Below are 17,907 nucleotides of genomic sequence, written 5' to 3' on the forward strand. Positions count from 1 at the left end.
TGTCCTTTGCTTTGTGATGCAGATGGAACTGGAGGAAGACGCTGGAGCAGGCAGACGAACACACTCACACACAGGCAGGTAAGCACACGAGGAGATCCGAAGACGATGGAGACGAAGGAGACAATGGAGACAGGTAAGTATCACTTTGGAGTCCTTGAAGGTAAGCGTACAACTGGTTGTAACACAAACGAGACCGGACGATGAGTGTGTGTGAGTGTGTGGTATTTAACTGTGTGCTGATGACTGCGGTGATGATGTGCAGGTGGCGGTGATTAGTAGACTGGTGATTGAGTGCGTGGATACGGGAGTGAGGTGGAACCTGACGTGTCTGTGACAGTACCCCCCCTTCCACGGCCCGCTCCAGAGGGCCGTGGACCCCGACGTCGTGGTGGTCGTCCTCGAGGTCGTGGGGCAGGTCTGTCTGGGTGGTTGGTGTGGAAGGTCTGTAACAGAGCTGGATCAAGGATATCATTCTTGGGAACCCATGAGCGTTCTTCGGGACCGTAGCCCTCCCAGTCCACCAGATACTCTAAAAGACCACCACGGCGCCGGGAGTCCAGAATCTCACGTACAACGTAGGCTGTTCCATCATCCAGAATGAGTGGAAGGGGGGGCTCGACGGCTGCCACGTCAGGTTCTGTGGGAGGAAGAACAGAAGGGTGGTGAGGCTTTAATAGTGAAACATGGAAAGTAGGGTGAATTCTCTTATATTGTGCTGGGAGTTGTAACCGGTAAGTGACAGGGTTGATCTGTTGGAGGATGGTGAACGGGCCAATGAAGCGGGGACTCAGCTTCTTGCAGGGCAGGCGCATCTTGATGTCTCTGGTGGACAGCCAGACCTTCTGCCCCGGTTGGTAGTTTGGAGCGTGGGAGCGCCGAAGGTCGGCTGTCGTCTTGCGCCTGCGCAGGGCTCTCTGCAGCTGGTGGTGAGCTGAGTCCCATACCCTCTCGCTCTCCCGGAACCAGTAGTCGACAGCAGGAACGTTGGAGGGTTCCCCGTCCCAGGGGAACAGTGGGGGCTGGAAGCCGAGCACGCATTGGAAAGGTGTTAATCCTGTTGTGGCTTGGCAGAGGGAGTTCTGGGCGTACTCGGCCCAGCCCAGGTACTGGTTCCAGGAGTCCTGGTGGCCGTGACAGAAGGTACGCAGGAAGCGGCCAATCTCCTGGATCTTCCGTTCCGTCTGCCCGTTCGACTGAGGATGGTATCCAGACGACAGACTGACGGTCACACCCAGGAGTGAGAAGAAAGCCTTCCATACCCGCGAGACGAATTGTGGTCCTCTGTCTGAGACTATGTCTTCGGGGATTCCGTAGTGACGGAAGACATGGTTGAACATTAATTCTGCTGTGGCCATAGCTGTTGGTAGACCCTCCAGGGGAATAAGACGGCAGGCTTTAGAGAAGCGGTCTACGACGACCAGAATGCAGGTGTTACCATCAGACTCGGGGAGATCTGTGACAAAATCTACTCCCAGGTGTGACCAGGGTCTCTCAGGAACGGGCAGAGGATGGAGCTTGCCGGTGGGAAGATGGCGTGGGCTCTTGGAGATGGCGCACTCCCTGCAGCCCTGCACGTACCTCCTGACATCGTTGGCCATGTTTGGCCACCAGAAGCGCTGTTTGAGCAACTGTTTGAGCGAGAGGGTTTCATTGACCCCCGGGTGACCAGTGCCAAGTGAAGTGTGAACAGAGTGCAGAAGTGGAGTGCGTCGTGTCCTGGTGATGTAGCGCAAGCCCTGGGGACAACCCGGCGGAGTGCGTGGAAAGGCATTGGAGGAGGGTAAGGTCTCTTCTGACCATTCGATGGGGCTGACGAAAATAGATTCAGGTAGGATGGTTTCGGGTTCTTCATTCTTTTCCTCCGGGGCGTGGAGACGAGAGAGAGCATCGGCTTTCAGGTTCTTAGAGCCAGGTCGGTATGAAATGGTGAAATGGAATCTCGAGAAGAATAAAGCCCAACGGGCTTGGCGAGGGCTGAGTCGTTTGGCGGCTTTCAGATATTCAAGGTTCTTGTGGTCGGTGAGTACTTGGAAGGGATGATTGGCCCCCTCCAACCAATGCCTCCATTCCTCAAGGGCGAGTTTTACTGCCAAGAGTTCACGGTCCCCGATGTCATAGTTCACCTCCGCCGGGTTGAGCTTGCGGGAGAAGAAGGCGCATGGATGGAGCCTACTTGGATTCCCCTGCTGCTGTGATAGGACCGCTCCCACTCCTGTGGTGGAGGCATCCACCTCCACGACGAATGGTAGGTCCGGGTTGGGGTGGACGAGGAGGGGAGCGGTGGTGAAGGCCTTCTTGAGTGTCTCAAAAGCTTCAGTGGCAGGTTGGGACCAGGACAGAGACTTGGGCTGCTTACGGAGGAGGTTGGTGAGTGGACTGACGATGGTACTGTAGTTCTTTATGAATCGACGGTAGAAATTGGAGAAACCAAGGAATCGTTGGAGTTCTTTTATGGTGCTTGGAGCTGGCCAGTTCTGGATGGCAGATACCTTCCCCTCGTCCATCCGGATGCCACTGTGATCAATCACATATCCCAGGAAGTGGACAGAGGGCTGGTGGAATGAGCACTTCTCTGCTTTCAGGAACAGATGGTATTGCCGTAAGCGTTGGAGGACCTCCGCAACGTGGTGGCGATGTTCGGCCAAGCTCCGGGAGTAAATCAGGATGTCATCGATATAGACCAACACGAACTTGTGGAGGAACTCCCGGAGCACCTTATGGATGAAATCCTGGAATACGGAGGGGGCGTTGACCAGGCCATACGGCATCACGAGGTATTCGTAGTGACCGGTGGGCGTGACGAAGGCGGTCTTCCACTCGTCCCCCTCGCGTATCCGGATGAGGTTGTACGCGCTGCGGAGGTCCAGCTTGGTGAACACAGTGGCACCGCGGAGATGTTCCAGGGCCGCTGGGACGAGGGGAAGTGGGTACCGGAATTTGACGGTGATTTTGTTCAGTGACCGGTAATCGATGCAGGGCCGCAAGCCTCCGTCCTTCTTGGCCACGAAGAAGAAGCTTGAAGCAGCAGGGGAAGTAGACGGGCGGATGTATCCTTGGTTAAGGGCCTCTTTGATGTATTCCTCCATGGCCTTCTCCTCCGGCACTGATAGGGGGTAGATGCGTCCCCTAGGCACTGGCTCACCCGGTAACAGATCAATTGCACAGTCCCATGGCCGGTGTGGAGGAAGCTTGGAGGCGCGTTGCGGGCAGAAGACGTCGCTGAAGGGGGCGTAATCGGGAGGTATGTCGATGGAGCGTTTTTCCACAGGGCTCTCGATGGAGGTAGCATTGATGGAGAGGTTCTTGGATGGAGGAGATCTTGGAACAGGAAGGTCTGGAAAACAGCTGGAGAAACAGTGGTCGCCCCACTTCAGGACTTCGCCCGTGCGCCAGGAGATGGTGGGATGATGGAGTTCCAGCCACGGGCGCCCTAGAACCACGTCAGCGGTGGACTCCTCCAGAACCAGCAGATGGATGAGTTCTTGATGGAAGATACCCACTTGTAATTGAAGGGGTCCAGCGACACGGCGAACCGTCTTACGGCTCAGGGGTTTGCCCGTGATGGAGTTGATTTGATAGTGAGTCGGAGACGGCGAGGTCTTGATCCCGAGGTGTCGACAGAGGGCGCCGGAGATGAAGTTTCCTGCTGACCCTGAATCGAGGAGTGCCACCACTGGAATGGAAACATCAGCAGCAGTAAGGTTTACAATGGTAGTGAGTGGTTTCATGTTCTGGATAGGGGAATGATAGCACTCACCACGGGTCGAGGAGGACGGGTTGGGCATGCAGAGATGACATGCCCAGGTAATCCACAATACAAGCACAGATTCAGGGTCAGCCTTCTTTGTCTTTCTGTGGGTGACAAACGGGAGTTATCCACTTGCATAGGTTCGGTGGCTGGTTCTGGAGAGCTGACGGGTTCGGACCGACGGAGGAGAGTGCTGGCTAGTGGCTGGCCCTGGTGCTCACGGAGACACGACTGCATACGAGAACCCACTTGGATGGCGAGCTGGATGAAACGTTCGAGTCCTATGGAGTCCTCGTATGCAGCGAGATGCAGCCGCACGTTGGGCTCCAGACCGTGTCGGAAGGTGGTGATGAGGGCTTGTTCGTTCCATCCGCTGGTTGCGGCGAGCGTTCGGAACTGCAGGGCATAATCGTTAACAGTATTGTTACCTTGTTTTAAATTATACAATTTCTCACCAGTGGTAGAATCAGTCAGGGGTTTTCCGAAAACTTCTCTGAAGTGAGAAACGAAAGCAGCGTAGGATCTGATAACTGGTCCTTTCTGAGTCCAGAGAGAATCCGCCCATTGGAGGGCCTTACCCTGCAGTTGAGAAATCACGAACGCTATTTTCGCCGTGTCGGTGGGATAGAAGTGCGGCTGCATCTCCAGGACCAACTCACACTGAAGGAGGAATCCGCTGCAGTCCTCCGCCGATCCTGAGAAGGGCGCCGGTTTGGCCATGGGACTGGCGGTGCACATAGTAGAAGCAGCGGTGATGGTGGATGCGGAAGCGGCCGCGGTGGTGGATACAGGTGACGGTGACGGTGGTTGTGGAGTGAGTGCTCGTCGCAGTGCGTCCACGAGCTCTTGAAACGGGTCGTGATGGCTCATGCTGATCGATAGTTGTTAAGGTCCGGTCTTCTGTTATGACAGAGACACCGGAGGCAGAGATGAGAGCAATGTAACAGTTTATTATAATGATCAGCAGTGAGACAGGTGAGTAGATAGATGCAAGTGAAGATCTTGAAGGTGAATGAGAGGTAATACTGTCCTTTGCTTTGTGATGCAGATGGAACTGGAGGAAAACGCTGGAGCAGGCAGACGAACACACTCACACACAGGCAGGTAAGCACACGAGGAGATCCGAAGACGATGGAGACGAAGGAGACAATGGAGACAGGTAAGTATCACTTTGGAGTCCTTGAAGGTAAGCGTACAACTGGTTGTAACACAAACGAGACCGGACGATGAGTGTGTGTGAGTGTGTGGTATTTAACTGTGTGCTGATGACTGCGGTGATGATGTGCAGGTGGCGGTGATTAGTAGACTGGTGATTGAGTGCGTGGATACGGGAGTGAGGTGGAACCTGACGTGTCTGTGACACGTACATCATAGTATAAGATTATATACACAAAAAAAGCACAATGACAAGGTTAAATATCTTTAAACAATTGATCATAATGCATCAATTTTTTATAAGCTTATTTATATGTTATATATAAGTTATTTATAAGCTTGAGAGATGAACCAAGAGTTAAATTGAACAAGATTGAAAACCAAGGTTGACAAGATTGAAACAAGAGAAAAACAAAATTTAAGCCACTTTTTCTTGTGAATGAAAATTTTTTCATATAAAATAAAGAAATTAACAACATATTCAAGAGATAATGATTTTGGGTTTTTCGTAATAAAAAAAATTATATTTTTAAGGATTAAACTGGGGGTCAGATTAGTAGGGTTAAAAAATATAAGAAATTAAATTAACACAAAATAGTATAAGATTATATACACAAAAAAGCACAATGACAAGGTTAAATATCTTTAAACAATTGATCATAATGCATCAATTTTTTATAAGCTTATTTATATGTTATATATAAGTTATTTATAAGCTTGAGAGATGAACCAAGAGTTAAATTGAACAAGATTGAAAACCAAGGTTGACAAGATTGAAACAAGAGAAAAACAAAATTTAAGCCACTTTTTCTTGTGAATGAAATTTTTTTCATATAAAATAAAGAAATTAACAACATATTCAAGAGATAATGATTTTGGGTTTTTCGTAATAAAAAAATAATATTTTTAAGGATTAAACTGGGGGTCAGATTAGTAGGGTTAAAAAATATAAGAAATTAAATTAACACAAAATTTATTGGTTGTACTACAATCACACACATAAACAGACACACACACACACACACACACACACACAAACAGAGAGAGAGAGAGAGATCAGTGATCCAGTCTGAAGTGTTCTTATTGATCCAGGGAAACGATGATGGATTTGGTCTGAGATCGAGTCTGATTTGGTTACACCAGCATATACAGATGCTTCTTTTGACCTTAAGAAAAGAAACATACTGATGATTACTGTCTCTCTGCTTACTATCTATCTGTCCCAAATAAATAAAGATTGTTTAATAAAATTGGATATATCAGGGTCCCACATTATCCAAGTTTTCTCAAAAAATATTTTTGTTTTCTCTTTGAACTAAGTTTATTAAATGGTCACCCATCCGCGGAATTTGTGCTCTGCATTTCACCCATCCAAGTGCACACACACAGCAGTGAGTATTGAACACACACACATACACACCTGGAGCAGAGGGCTCACTGTAAACACACACCTGGAGCAGTGGGCTGGCATTTTTGCTGCAGCACCCGGGGAGCGATTGGGGTTAGATGCCTTGCTGAAGGGCTCCTCAGTCGTGCGTAATGAGAGTGGAAGAGAGCACTGTTCATTCACTCCCCACCCCATTTCCTGCCAGTACTGAGACTCAAACCTGTGTCCTTCGGGTTACAATTCTGACTCTCTAACCATTAGGCCACAACTGCCCTTGCTATTAAGTTTTTTTGTTTGTTTGTTTATTTTTTAAGATACTGTAATTGAAGAATCACCTACTGTATACATTTGTTGATGTTTCTGTATACACTATAGACAACAAAATACAATTAAACAAAATGTAAGTAAATGATGATTATATGTTTGTGTAATCAGATGCTCTCACTCAGTATGCGTGAATCTCTGCGTTATGTTAACAGCATCTATCGTCAAGATTAAACACATTACATTCAGAAATCATCTTCTGTGCAGCGTGGGAGCTTCACTAAAGAGTCGTCAGTTCATGAAGCGTTTTCTCTTGAGCACTCAGACAGACACACACATGCACATACACACACTGGGTTTTCATGTTTAATGGGGACTTAATTGTGTATTCTATCCCCTAACCTTATCTAAACACAACCTTCCCAGGAAAGTTTCCTCAAAAATAAATAAATAAATAAATAAATAAATCTGAATTTACTATTAATGTAGGGAATGCCTGAACACACACACACACACCACACACACACATACACACACACAGACAGACAGCTGAAGCTGCCAAATGATGCATGGTGAATTGCATTCATGTTAAGCATGTGTAATTGTCTCCTTAGACAGTTAGACTTGAATGAGAAGAGTGAGTGAGTGAGTGAATGGATTAATCAAGCAGGATAATTTCACCCAATGTCTAAGAAACTATATTTTACAAAAAGAACCATAAAAGACTATTAATATTTGCGTTGTGACATTATTTGACAATAAGTATGTCCATTATGGCAAATATGACAATTAAACACATTTCCCCTAAAATTTTATAATTAAATTATTTGAGATAAAAAAGCAAACAAATAGTACCATTATGTGTAAATATTTAAATAATAAATCGTTTTTTGCTTTATAGTATTCCTAGTGAATTTAATGATCCTAAAGGAGATTTAATTTTCTTTTTCTTCAAAACATTTTTTTTTTTTTTCAATCACACTGTAAAAACAAAAACATTTGGCAGCTGGTTTCCAGAATAATTCTGTAGAAATACAGTAAAAATGTAAACATATTTACAGAACAACTTTGAAAATGTTAAAATTTTACAGTATAAAGCTGTAATTTACAAGACCAAATAAATAAATAAATAAATAAATAAAAAAGCTGCAAGCAGCGATGAAAGGGCCCTCGCACCCGGATTCATTACTAAACTGTGAGCAGTGGGCGACATGCATGTAAGCGAATGAATACAGGAGAATTATGGCCAAGTCATTTCAAAGTGCCACACTTCCTGCTGCCAACAGGTGGCGCTTTGACCGTAACTGAATATTGCCATGTAGATGTCTTCAGGCCAGGACTATTATCAAACATGTGAAGTTTGGAGCAGATCAGACATTGCATGCCTGAGTTACTACAACTTCCTGTTTTGTGGCGTTAATCGCAAACATTAGCACTTAGCCAAATGATTTAACGTGTTTGTAGTATATTTGGCACTTCGTGGCATATTGAAATGTGTTTCTGGGAGTGAATTAAAGTGTAAAGCATACCATTTCCTGTTGCCAGCAGGTGGCGCTATGAGTAACTGAATATTGGCATATAGATGTCTTTATGCCAGGACTCTTATCACACATGTGAAGTTTGGGGCAGATCGGACATTGTATACCCGAGTTACAACAACTTCCTGTTACATGGCAAAACATCAAATTTTGTCAAGCCGCCACGGACACGCCTTTCAGCAAAAAACTCTAGATCTTCACAATTTAATGTGACAAAGGCCTTTAGATTAGACTGACCAAATATGATGTTGATCTTATTAAAGCTCTAGGAGGAGTTCGTTAAAGTACAATGTCAGGAAAAAGAAAATTAAAATGAAAATTTCTGCAAAGAAAATTCCAAATATCTGACTTCCTGTTGGTTTTCAGATTTTGCTCCTAGATACTTTTTTGTAGGTATTGGGCTGTTAGATGTGTGTACTAAATTTCATACCTGTATGTGAAACGTAGTGTCAGGCACTTCGTTGAAATTTTGTAGGTGGCGCTATCGAGCCATTTTGCCACACCTAATTCTGAAACCCATATCAGATGTAAATTTTCACCACTTCTGATGCATCTGGAAAGTTTCATGAGTTTGAGCATGTTTAGGCCCTCAAAAATGTGATTCCCCTTTCATGTCGAAACATCAGATTTTGTCAGTCCGCCAAGGACACGCCCTTCAACGAAAACTCAAGATCTTCGCAATTTAACATCACGAAGGCCTTAAGATTAGACTGACCATATATGATGTGCTTCTGGTTAAATCTCTATGAGGGGTTAATCACAGTGTAAAACATGTAATTTCCTGTTACCCTCGGGTGGTGCTATGACTGTAACTGAATATTGCGATGTAAATGTCTTCAGGCCAGGACTCTAATAAAACATGTGAAGTTCGGGGCAGATCCGACATTGTATGCCCAAGTTACAACTTTAAAAAATTTAAATCAGACGAAAAGACAAAGATACGAGACTGTGAACTTAAAGACTTTAATGAGTGATAGAACTACATTCTCAAAAATTACTCAAATTAAAAATAACAGTGAAATATAAAACTATTAATTTAAAGTTGTTGATTATATCAATATATATTAGAAACATAATATATTAAGTTTATTGCAAACTATACATAGAAATATTCAACCATTTTGAGAGCATCGGTAATGTAGTTATAAGTTGATGATTTGGATACCTCCAACAAAAACACTTTCCATCAAGTAACATCCTTGTAGCTCACAACAGGTCTGTCTTTAAAAGTTTATTGTTAAAAATGAATTTCCCTGTGGATTTCCAGAACTGACTGTTGCATTTGCGCTCTATTATTTTGTTGTTTTTGGACATTCACTGACTGTATTATTATTTTTTTTTTTAGTATTTTAAATGGTTATATAATGTCCTTCTTTCTAACACACTATACTGTTCGGTGCGCACACATGCACACACACGGCATTGCATGATGTTGGTCATGTGAATGCGTACGTGTACGTGTGTGAAGGTTATCTGTAAAGAAGCGGCTGTCTTTCTTAGTTAGCTACGTTGTTTGTCTGAATGTCTCGCTGCTGGAGCGTCATAATGAAAGTTCGATATCGTTGTGTGCTGCGTCTCTATCACAGACTCTCCTGTCATGTACATTAAACTCCATATGAAGAAAAATGAGTCCAGAAAGAGAGAGAGGAAACCAGAGCTTGTCCTTTAAATGCTTTTGTTTGTATCTGAAATGAAGGATTGTTCCATTAAAGGCTGAATTGCATCACGGTATTTGCTTTCACAGTTACATGATGGGTAAATATGGCACAGTTTGGTGTTCTGCTGTTAATCTTTGACCTAAAAGCAAGAAAATAATAACAATAATGAAGCTCGCATTTATCCATGTCCATGTATAGTGCACTGAAATGTCTTTGAAATCACTTCTACCAATACAATGATAAATGAATGCTTATATAAAGATTTACTGAAAAAAAAAAAAAAAAAAAAAATCCGGCAAGGCAAGGCAAGGCAATTTTATTTGTATAGCACATTTCATACACAATGGTAATTCCAAGTGCTTTACATAAAGAAGAAGAATAAAAATAAAACATAAGGAATAGAAATAACAGTAAAAACAGAGAATTTTGCTATCTGGATGGATCAGCTAGGAAGTCTTAGGGAGTTTTTTGTTGTTGTTGTTGTTGTTGTTGTCCGTCAGAGTGGATCTAAACGGATCTATCCATCAGAGCAGATCTAAATGGATCTTCCTCACATGACAGGACTGCTACCTGTTAAGGCACTTCAAACTGATAAACAAAGTTTCAATCTCCCCTTTTGCCAAGACACCTCAAACTGCACCACACAGCCCTGATCCCCCTTCTGGAGATATCTTATCTATGCAACGCAGTTCAAATTTCCCCTTTGGAAATTTCCCCCTTTGGAAAGTGTCCTGACTGTAGGGTTGTAAAGGTATGAGATTTCCACGGTATGATAACCGTCTGAGTAAATATCACGGTATCACGGTATACTGTATTAAACAATCAATTATTATTTATATCATCAATTAAAATGACCAATAAATTAATTAAAATGTTTGTTTTCTCTATTCAGATTTCAATAATCAAAAGCAATCAAACACATTTAATAAATGATTATGGAACAACTTTTATTAATAATTAAAATTCAGAAATTCTGCCTTGACTAATTCTTCTGGCTTTTATTTTTTAATACAAATATTATCAAAACGATGAAAATGAAATTAACTTTTTAATTATTATTTTGAGAAGTAGGCTACATTCTATTTAACAATCATAATAAATTTCAGTCAATTTCTTCGAGTTAAAAAGCGGTCTTTTATTTTGATGGGATGTAGTGAAGAGTTTTGAGTTTCAGTGTATTTGACAATGGTTTTTCTCAAATAAAATGATGAAATGCTCATTAAGCGCTATCTCAGAGCAACCGTGGATATGTTTGTGTTCATGTCCTCTAATAACGAGACGGCAAACACTTAAAAAACAATAAGAGCTCCGCGCATACTTAAGTATGTAGTACACGAAACAGCGCAGCTCATTCACACAGGCAGACACGCAAAACAAACAGATATATTTATACAGCAGTCTGTTTGCGTTTAATATTTAAAGACCCCGCCTAGACCATGTCGCGATCTGATTTATTGTACAGCTCTGCTTTCGTTTTATTCATCAGTCCAACAAATCGCGCGTTTTTACCTGACATCGCTGCGTTATACTGTACATTCCATTTTCATGACTGGATTCCGGGATTCCCTCGCCATCATGCATATCATACCATCTTGGTTATAAACGGAACATACCTGCATCTACACGGATGGTGTTCTCGAATATAGGTGAACATGTTCGATGCGTTTCCTCCTTTTGCAGGTAGGCCTACTTTGCACCCGCATTGTTTTTGGATATCTACACTCGTTTGTTTTTCTATATCTAAAGTATTCCCATAATGCAAATTGTAACTTATTTTTCAACGGGGCATAGAGATTAGAGATAGCAACTTCTGTCTCTGACATTGTCTGCTGTATGTGTGGAGCAAGTTTAGAGTTTAGTGAAGTAGAAAGTTGTTGTCTATGCGCAAGTGAAATTCTGCGTCTTATTTATTTATTTTTTTACAATACCGTAAATAAGCAAATGTACACGATATGATAATCGTACGTGTTCATACCGTGATATACCGGTATATCGTTACAACCCTATCTGACTGTAATCCAGAGATATCTTAACCATGCACCACAGCTCAAATTCCCCCATGGTTTGTCCCCTTATCCAAATTTACCAAATTTTAACAAATGCTTTCTTCCTAATTCTCCCAGCTCTTTCAACCAGACAGCAATATTTAAAATGCATTAAAAGTCAGAAATAACAAGATGATACATAAAAGATATAAAATAGATTAAAAATGAAATAAAAACAGGAAAAGGAATTAAAAGAATAAAATGATAATACGTATAAAATAAAATGCAAACAGTTTGGACATAGCACAATGCTCAATCAGCAAATGCATAGATAAAAAGATATGTTCCCTTTCGATACATTCACTCATACTGCGTATGGGGAAAAGCTCCTTTTTCCTCCTCACTGAAGCCTTTTTCAATAGCGCAGTGTAACTGCACGTCTATTGGTTCAAAGAAAGAAACTTTTTGAACCAATGATGGCGCGGCGTAGTAACGCTCTCTAGCAGCTGTTCACCGCGCCGCCCTCGTGCCGCCTTCAGCATCTGAGAGCAGCTCGTCCCCTGCCGTCTTCTGCCGGGTGAGTACGAACTTATCTTTCTATTCTCGCTGGTGTTTGCTTCAAATGCCGCTCCTCCGAACACATCAATTACCGGGTCCGCCCCTGCAAACCGCGTTCGTCGAGGACGTGTGCTCTCACTACGGGAGCACGAGAGCGAGCTCTCACTTTCAGCTGAATTTGACATGATGCTCTCCCCTGTCTTAGGTGAGACTCATGATTCACTTTCGCTCTGATTGAGTGTATTCTCCATATCTCTGTGCGGGTCCCTTGCCGATCCCGTCCCCGCAAGCCGCGTCCATTGAGAAATATGACATGACTTTCTTCACCGACTCGGGCGAGAAACATGTTGTATACAGAGGTGTAAAGTACTTGAGTAATTTTACTTGATTACTGTACTTAAGTATTATTTTTGGGGATTTTTACTTTACTTGAGTACATTTAAAAATCAATACTTTTACTTTTACTTGATTACATTTTTTTTTTTTTTTAAATATTATATTTATTGTAGTATTTTCAGATTTACAGACAGATGGACAGTACAATTACATAACAGAAACAAACACGACTACACAAATAATAATAAATAAATAAATAAACACAAAACAACAACAACAACAACAACAACAACAACAAAAAACTCCTTCAGTTAGAAACATGTTTGCAGTTGACGACAACGCCAAACAGGCACAGGAAATCAAAACAGATTTTTGCCCAGCATGGAATGGATAGAGGTCAAATTAAAGACAGAGGTTAACAAAAATTACAATAAAATTACAATAAAAAAAAATGAAATATTAAGTTGTTTCATCATTGTTTTTTAACAGGTGATTGAAAAGAGGCCTCCAAGAAGTTTCAAATTTATCTATATTACCAGAGATACTATATCTGAGTCTTTCCACATGCATAGTGGAGGAAAGTTCTGATAACCAGATCTTGAATAGTGGCTTCGAATTTTTCTTCCACACACAGAGTATAGTTTTTTTGGCGATCATCATGCCATACTGTATAGGCAAACGGGTAGCATAATTAAGGCGCTGCAGGGAAGCTGACCAGCCAAGAATGGCAGTCGCTGGGTCTACTGGGAGCTCACATATATAAGCATCCGAAAGAAATTGAAAAACTTCTGACCAGAATTCACCAAGTTTTGGGCATGCCCAGAAAAGATGACCAAGAGAGCCCTCTGCAGATTCACATTTATTGCAGAGAGGAGAGATAGTAGGATAGAAAGTGTTGGGTTTAACCCTAGAGTAATGCAATCTGTGCAACACCTTATACTGAATAAGCTGGTGCCTAGTATTAATGGAACAGGTGTATATATTTTTAAGACATTTTCCCCAGTCCTCCTCAGAGATTTGAATATTTAGTTCCTCTTCCCAATTGTTTTTCAGATGGGTAGTGGAAATATCTAGCTGACTCGTGAAGAAGTTAACAAATTTTGTAATTAACTTTGGGGTGTTGGGAGTGCAAGTAAGCAGTTTATGTAATTCATTATCGGCTGACAATATTTCGAAATTTGGCACAGTGGAACGAACATAATTTCTAATTTGTAAGTATCTGAAGAAGTGTGATGCAGGAAGGTCAAATTTCTCTGTAAGTTGAGTAAATGTGGCAAAAGTATTGTCAATATATAAATCTCTCAAGGTAATGATTCCTTTTCTAGCCCAACCTGTGAACACTGGATCTAATAGTGAAGGTTTAAAGGCATGGTTACGGCAAACAGGAGCAAGAAAGGAGGTATTTGGCAAATTAAATGTCTTAACAATCTGAAGCCATATCCTAAGAGAGTTGTTGATCATAAATTGGGATCCTGCTGAAGCTTTGAATGTCTTTGGGGGAGCAAAAAGCAAAGAGGAGAGAGACCAATTTGAAGCGCCCCGCTCAATCATTAGCCATGAAGGGATATCAGCTGAAGGACTGTCCGGGCATGTGTCCTGCCATTAAGTTAAGGCTCTACAATTGGCAGCCCAATAGTAATGTTGAAAATTTGGCAAACCCAACCCCCCCAGCGACCTAGGCTTGCACACGTGTATTTTAGATATTCTATGTGCTTTGAAGCCCCAGACAAATGGCAGCACAATAGAATCTAAAGTTTTGAAAAACTTTTTGGGCAGATAGATTGGTAGATTCTGGAAAAGATACAAAAATCTAGGTAACGTCACCATCTTAATAGCATTCACACGCCCCATCATTGACAGAGGTAGGGTCCTCCAGCATTTTATATTGTTCTTTAGGTTTTCGAGCATTGTTAAGTAATTAAGCTTATATATATCCTTAGGGTTTTTAGGAATATTAACTCCAAGATATTTCAAACTATTTATGGCGATTTTAGAGGTAGGTAGAGTACGCATAAAGTTTGGATCATTATTGATTGTCACAGCCAAAAATTCACTTTTTTGCCAATTTACTGAGTAACCGGAGAGTTTACCGAAAGTTTCCAATAGATTTAGTAAGGGTGGAATAGACTGTTCTGGGTTACTGAGATAAAGAATAATATCATCTGCATAAAGGGAAATTTGGTGATTAATTCTACCTAAATTCAGAGGTGAAATTAGAGGGCTCTTTTTAATTGCAAGGGCGAGAGGTTCAATTGCGATAGCAAAAAGCAAGGGCGAGAGAGGACAGCCCTGACGGGTGCCTCGGTGTAATTGGAATTGAGGTGACTTGTTAAAATTAGTAAGAACTGAGGATGTGGGAAAGGCGTATAACATCTTCACCCAAGAGGCAAAGGTATCACCCATATCAAATTCTCTGATCACAGCTAAAATATAATCCCATTCAATTTGGTCAAACGCCTTTTCTGCGTCTAGGGCAAGAATTGCAACGCTAGCTTTAGAATCAAATCTGGTATATAAAATATTCATTAAACGCCTGACATTTGAAAAAGAAAAGCGGCCAGGAATAAAACCAGATTGGTCAGGGTGAATAATTTTCCCAATGCAGTTATTTAATCTATTAGCCAAAATTTTAGTAAAAATGTTAAGATCTGAGTTCAAAAGAGCTATGGGTCGATATGATGAAGGGTCAGTTTCTTCTTTACCTTTTTTAAGAATTAGGGAAATATTTGCATCATACAGGGACTGGGGGAGTTTGTGTTCGCCAAATGAATGATTAAACATCCTCAATAACAAAGGAGAGAGCACATTCGCGAATCTTTTATAGAATTCGATCCCAAACCCATCTGGGCCAGGCGCCTTGCCGCTGGGGAAAGATTTAATAGCATCTAGTATTTCCTCTACCTTTATGTCCGCATTCAGAGCTGTCTGCTCTATGCACCCCAACTTTGGAAGATGTAATGAATGGAGAAAATTAGCTAATGCTGAGGGGTCCGAACAACCCTTTGATTTGTATAGTTTTTCATAAAATTCTTTAAATGTATTGATTTCACTGGGATTTGTTAAAACAACACCATTCTTGTTCTTGATTTTGTGAATTGCTCTTGAGGCTTGTAGCCCCCTCAGCTGGCGAGAAAGCAATTTATCTGGTTTATCCCCAAGTTCAAACTGCTTTTGTTTGACTTTTAACAACATATTATTAACTTGGTTTGAGAGAATCAGGTTGTATTCCAATTTAAGTGCTGTAATTTCATTGAGCATATCCGATTCAGCAGAATCTCTATAAGCATCCTCCAGTCGAGTGAGACAATTATCAATTTCCATAAGACGTTTTACCCTTTGCTTTTTAAGCCTGGACTCGTATGAAATAATGTGCCCTCTTAAGACAGCCTTTAGGCTTTCCCATAATGTAGAATCAGAAACCTCGCCCGTATCGTTAAATTTAAGAAACTCAGCAAGTAACTCTGTTAATTGTTCACAAAATTTGACATCTAAGAGCAAAGTAGGATTAAAACGCCAGTTATAGCTGGGCTTAATTTCTAAGAGATCTAGAGATATTGTCACTGGTGAATGATCAGAGATGATTCTATTGTGATGCTTCCATGATTTTACACAGGGAATAATTTTAGAGTCAACTAAAAAGAAATCTATCCTGGAGTATGATTTGTGAACTTGTGAAAAAAAAAGTATACTGCATGTCTGTTGGATATTTTAGTCTCCAGATATCGACTAGATCAAAAGAAGTAATCAAATCATTAAGAACAGTGGTAGAATTGGCCAAGGGTATATCTAGAGTAGGGTCCAACACCAAGTTAAAATCGCCGCCTATTATCAGGTGCGTGTTCAGAGTATTTGGTAAAAGATTAAAGACTCTGCGGAAAAAAGCAGGGTCATCAAAATTAGGTCCGTACACATTAAGCAGTGTGACATGAATTGAGGAAAGTAGGCCGGAAACAATTAAATAGCGGCCATTAGGGTCGCTGATAGTAGATATGTGCTTAAAAGGGGCTGATTTACGAAACAAAATAGCTACTCCTCTGGCCCTGGACGAGAAAGTAGATTGGAATACCTGAGAAATCCAATTGCATCTCAGTCGCCTTTGTTCAGAGTGCCTAATATGTGTCTCTTGTAAAAATATTATGTCAGCAGGGATGGACTTCAAATAAGAAAAAACTTTAGCTCTCTTAATTTGGTTATTTAATCCCCGGACATTCCAGCTGACGAGAGTGACATTGCCACCTTTAAGTGGCAGCCCCGTATTACTAGTCATGAAGTACAATTTCTAGCATAATGCCAGCTGCAAAGGGAATTTGAATGGATATTAACCAATGAAGGAGTTATACAGACACAAAACGGTAAACACAAGACAAAAAAAAAGACAAAACCACCCACCCTTCCCCTTCCTTTAGCTTCCCCAAACGAAGCCGGGAAAAAACCCCTCATAGGAACAGTGGAGCTGCTGGGCAGCAAAAGGAGAAGAAGACCTGCCTACGAAAGTAACCTCTAACAGAGAGATCAGGGGCTCCCCAACAGCCTCCGTACAACTACGTGATTAACAAAAGAATTGCTCAATACACCTGGCCTATAGTGCATAAAGCACACACCCACTGTAACAAAGAATTTTTGACGTTATTAAAAATGAATTAAACAGTGTAGTCTTACAAATGTACGTGCAAATACAGCATAACAAATATAATATTGTGACACTGTCCCATAAAATACATGTTTTACCGCTCTATTTATTACAATGATTTTATGTATAATAGAGTTTTAATTGGTTTACATGTGTTTTAGTCCATTTTATTCCTCTTACTTATTTTAATGTGTGTATGTCTTTAAATGAGTCTGGGTCTGCCTGTCATGTGACTGATCACATGACAGGAATAAGGAAGTAGGCCAGCATAAAGGAGGCAAACAGTCAGCCCGCCCATTACAATTGTGATCACCTGCGAGCTGGACCGTGGAGTTACATTTTACGGACTCACCTCTCCAGCAAACCACATCACTTTTTCATTGGATTATCACTTCTGTGGACTTTGTATATACACCGGTGGACACTTTCACGTTGGGACTTTCAGCACGCTACTAGGACTCTTAAGGACTGTTTTAGGGTATGGTGCAAACGGACTCCACGCTTTTAAACAGCCTAAGTTTTTCTGGTTTTATTGTGTTGTTTTAAGTTCCATGTGAATATTGTAAATACACCTTATTTATTCATTTCTGTTGTCTGTCTCATCTTTTTAAACACTCCAAACCTCTCACACAGTTTAATCTGACCCCA

This window comes from Megalobrama amblycephala, linkage group LG3, assembly GCF_018812025.1.
Source record: "Megalobrama amblycephala isolate DHTTF-2021 linkage group LG3, ASM1881202v1, whole genome shotgun sequence".
NCBI lineage: Eukaryota > Metazoa > Chordata > Actinopteri > Cypriniformes > Xenocyprididae > Megalobrama > Megalobrama amblycephala.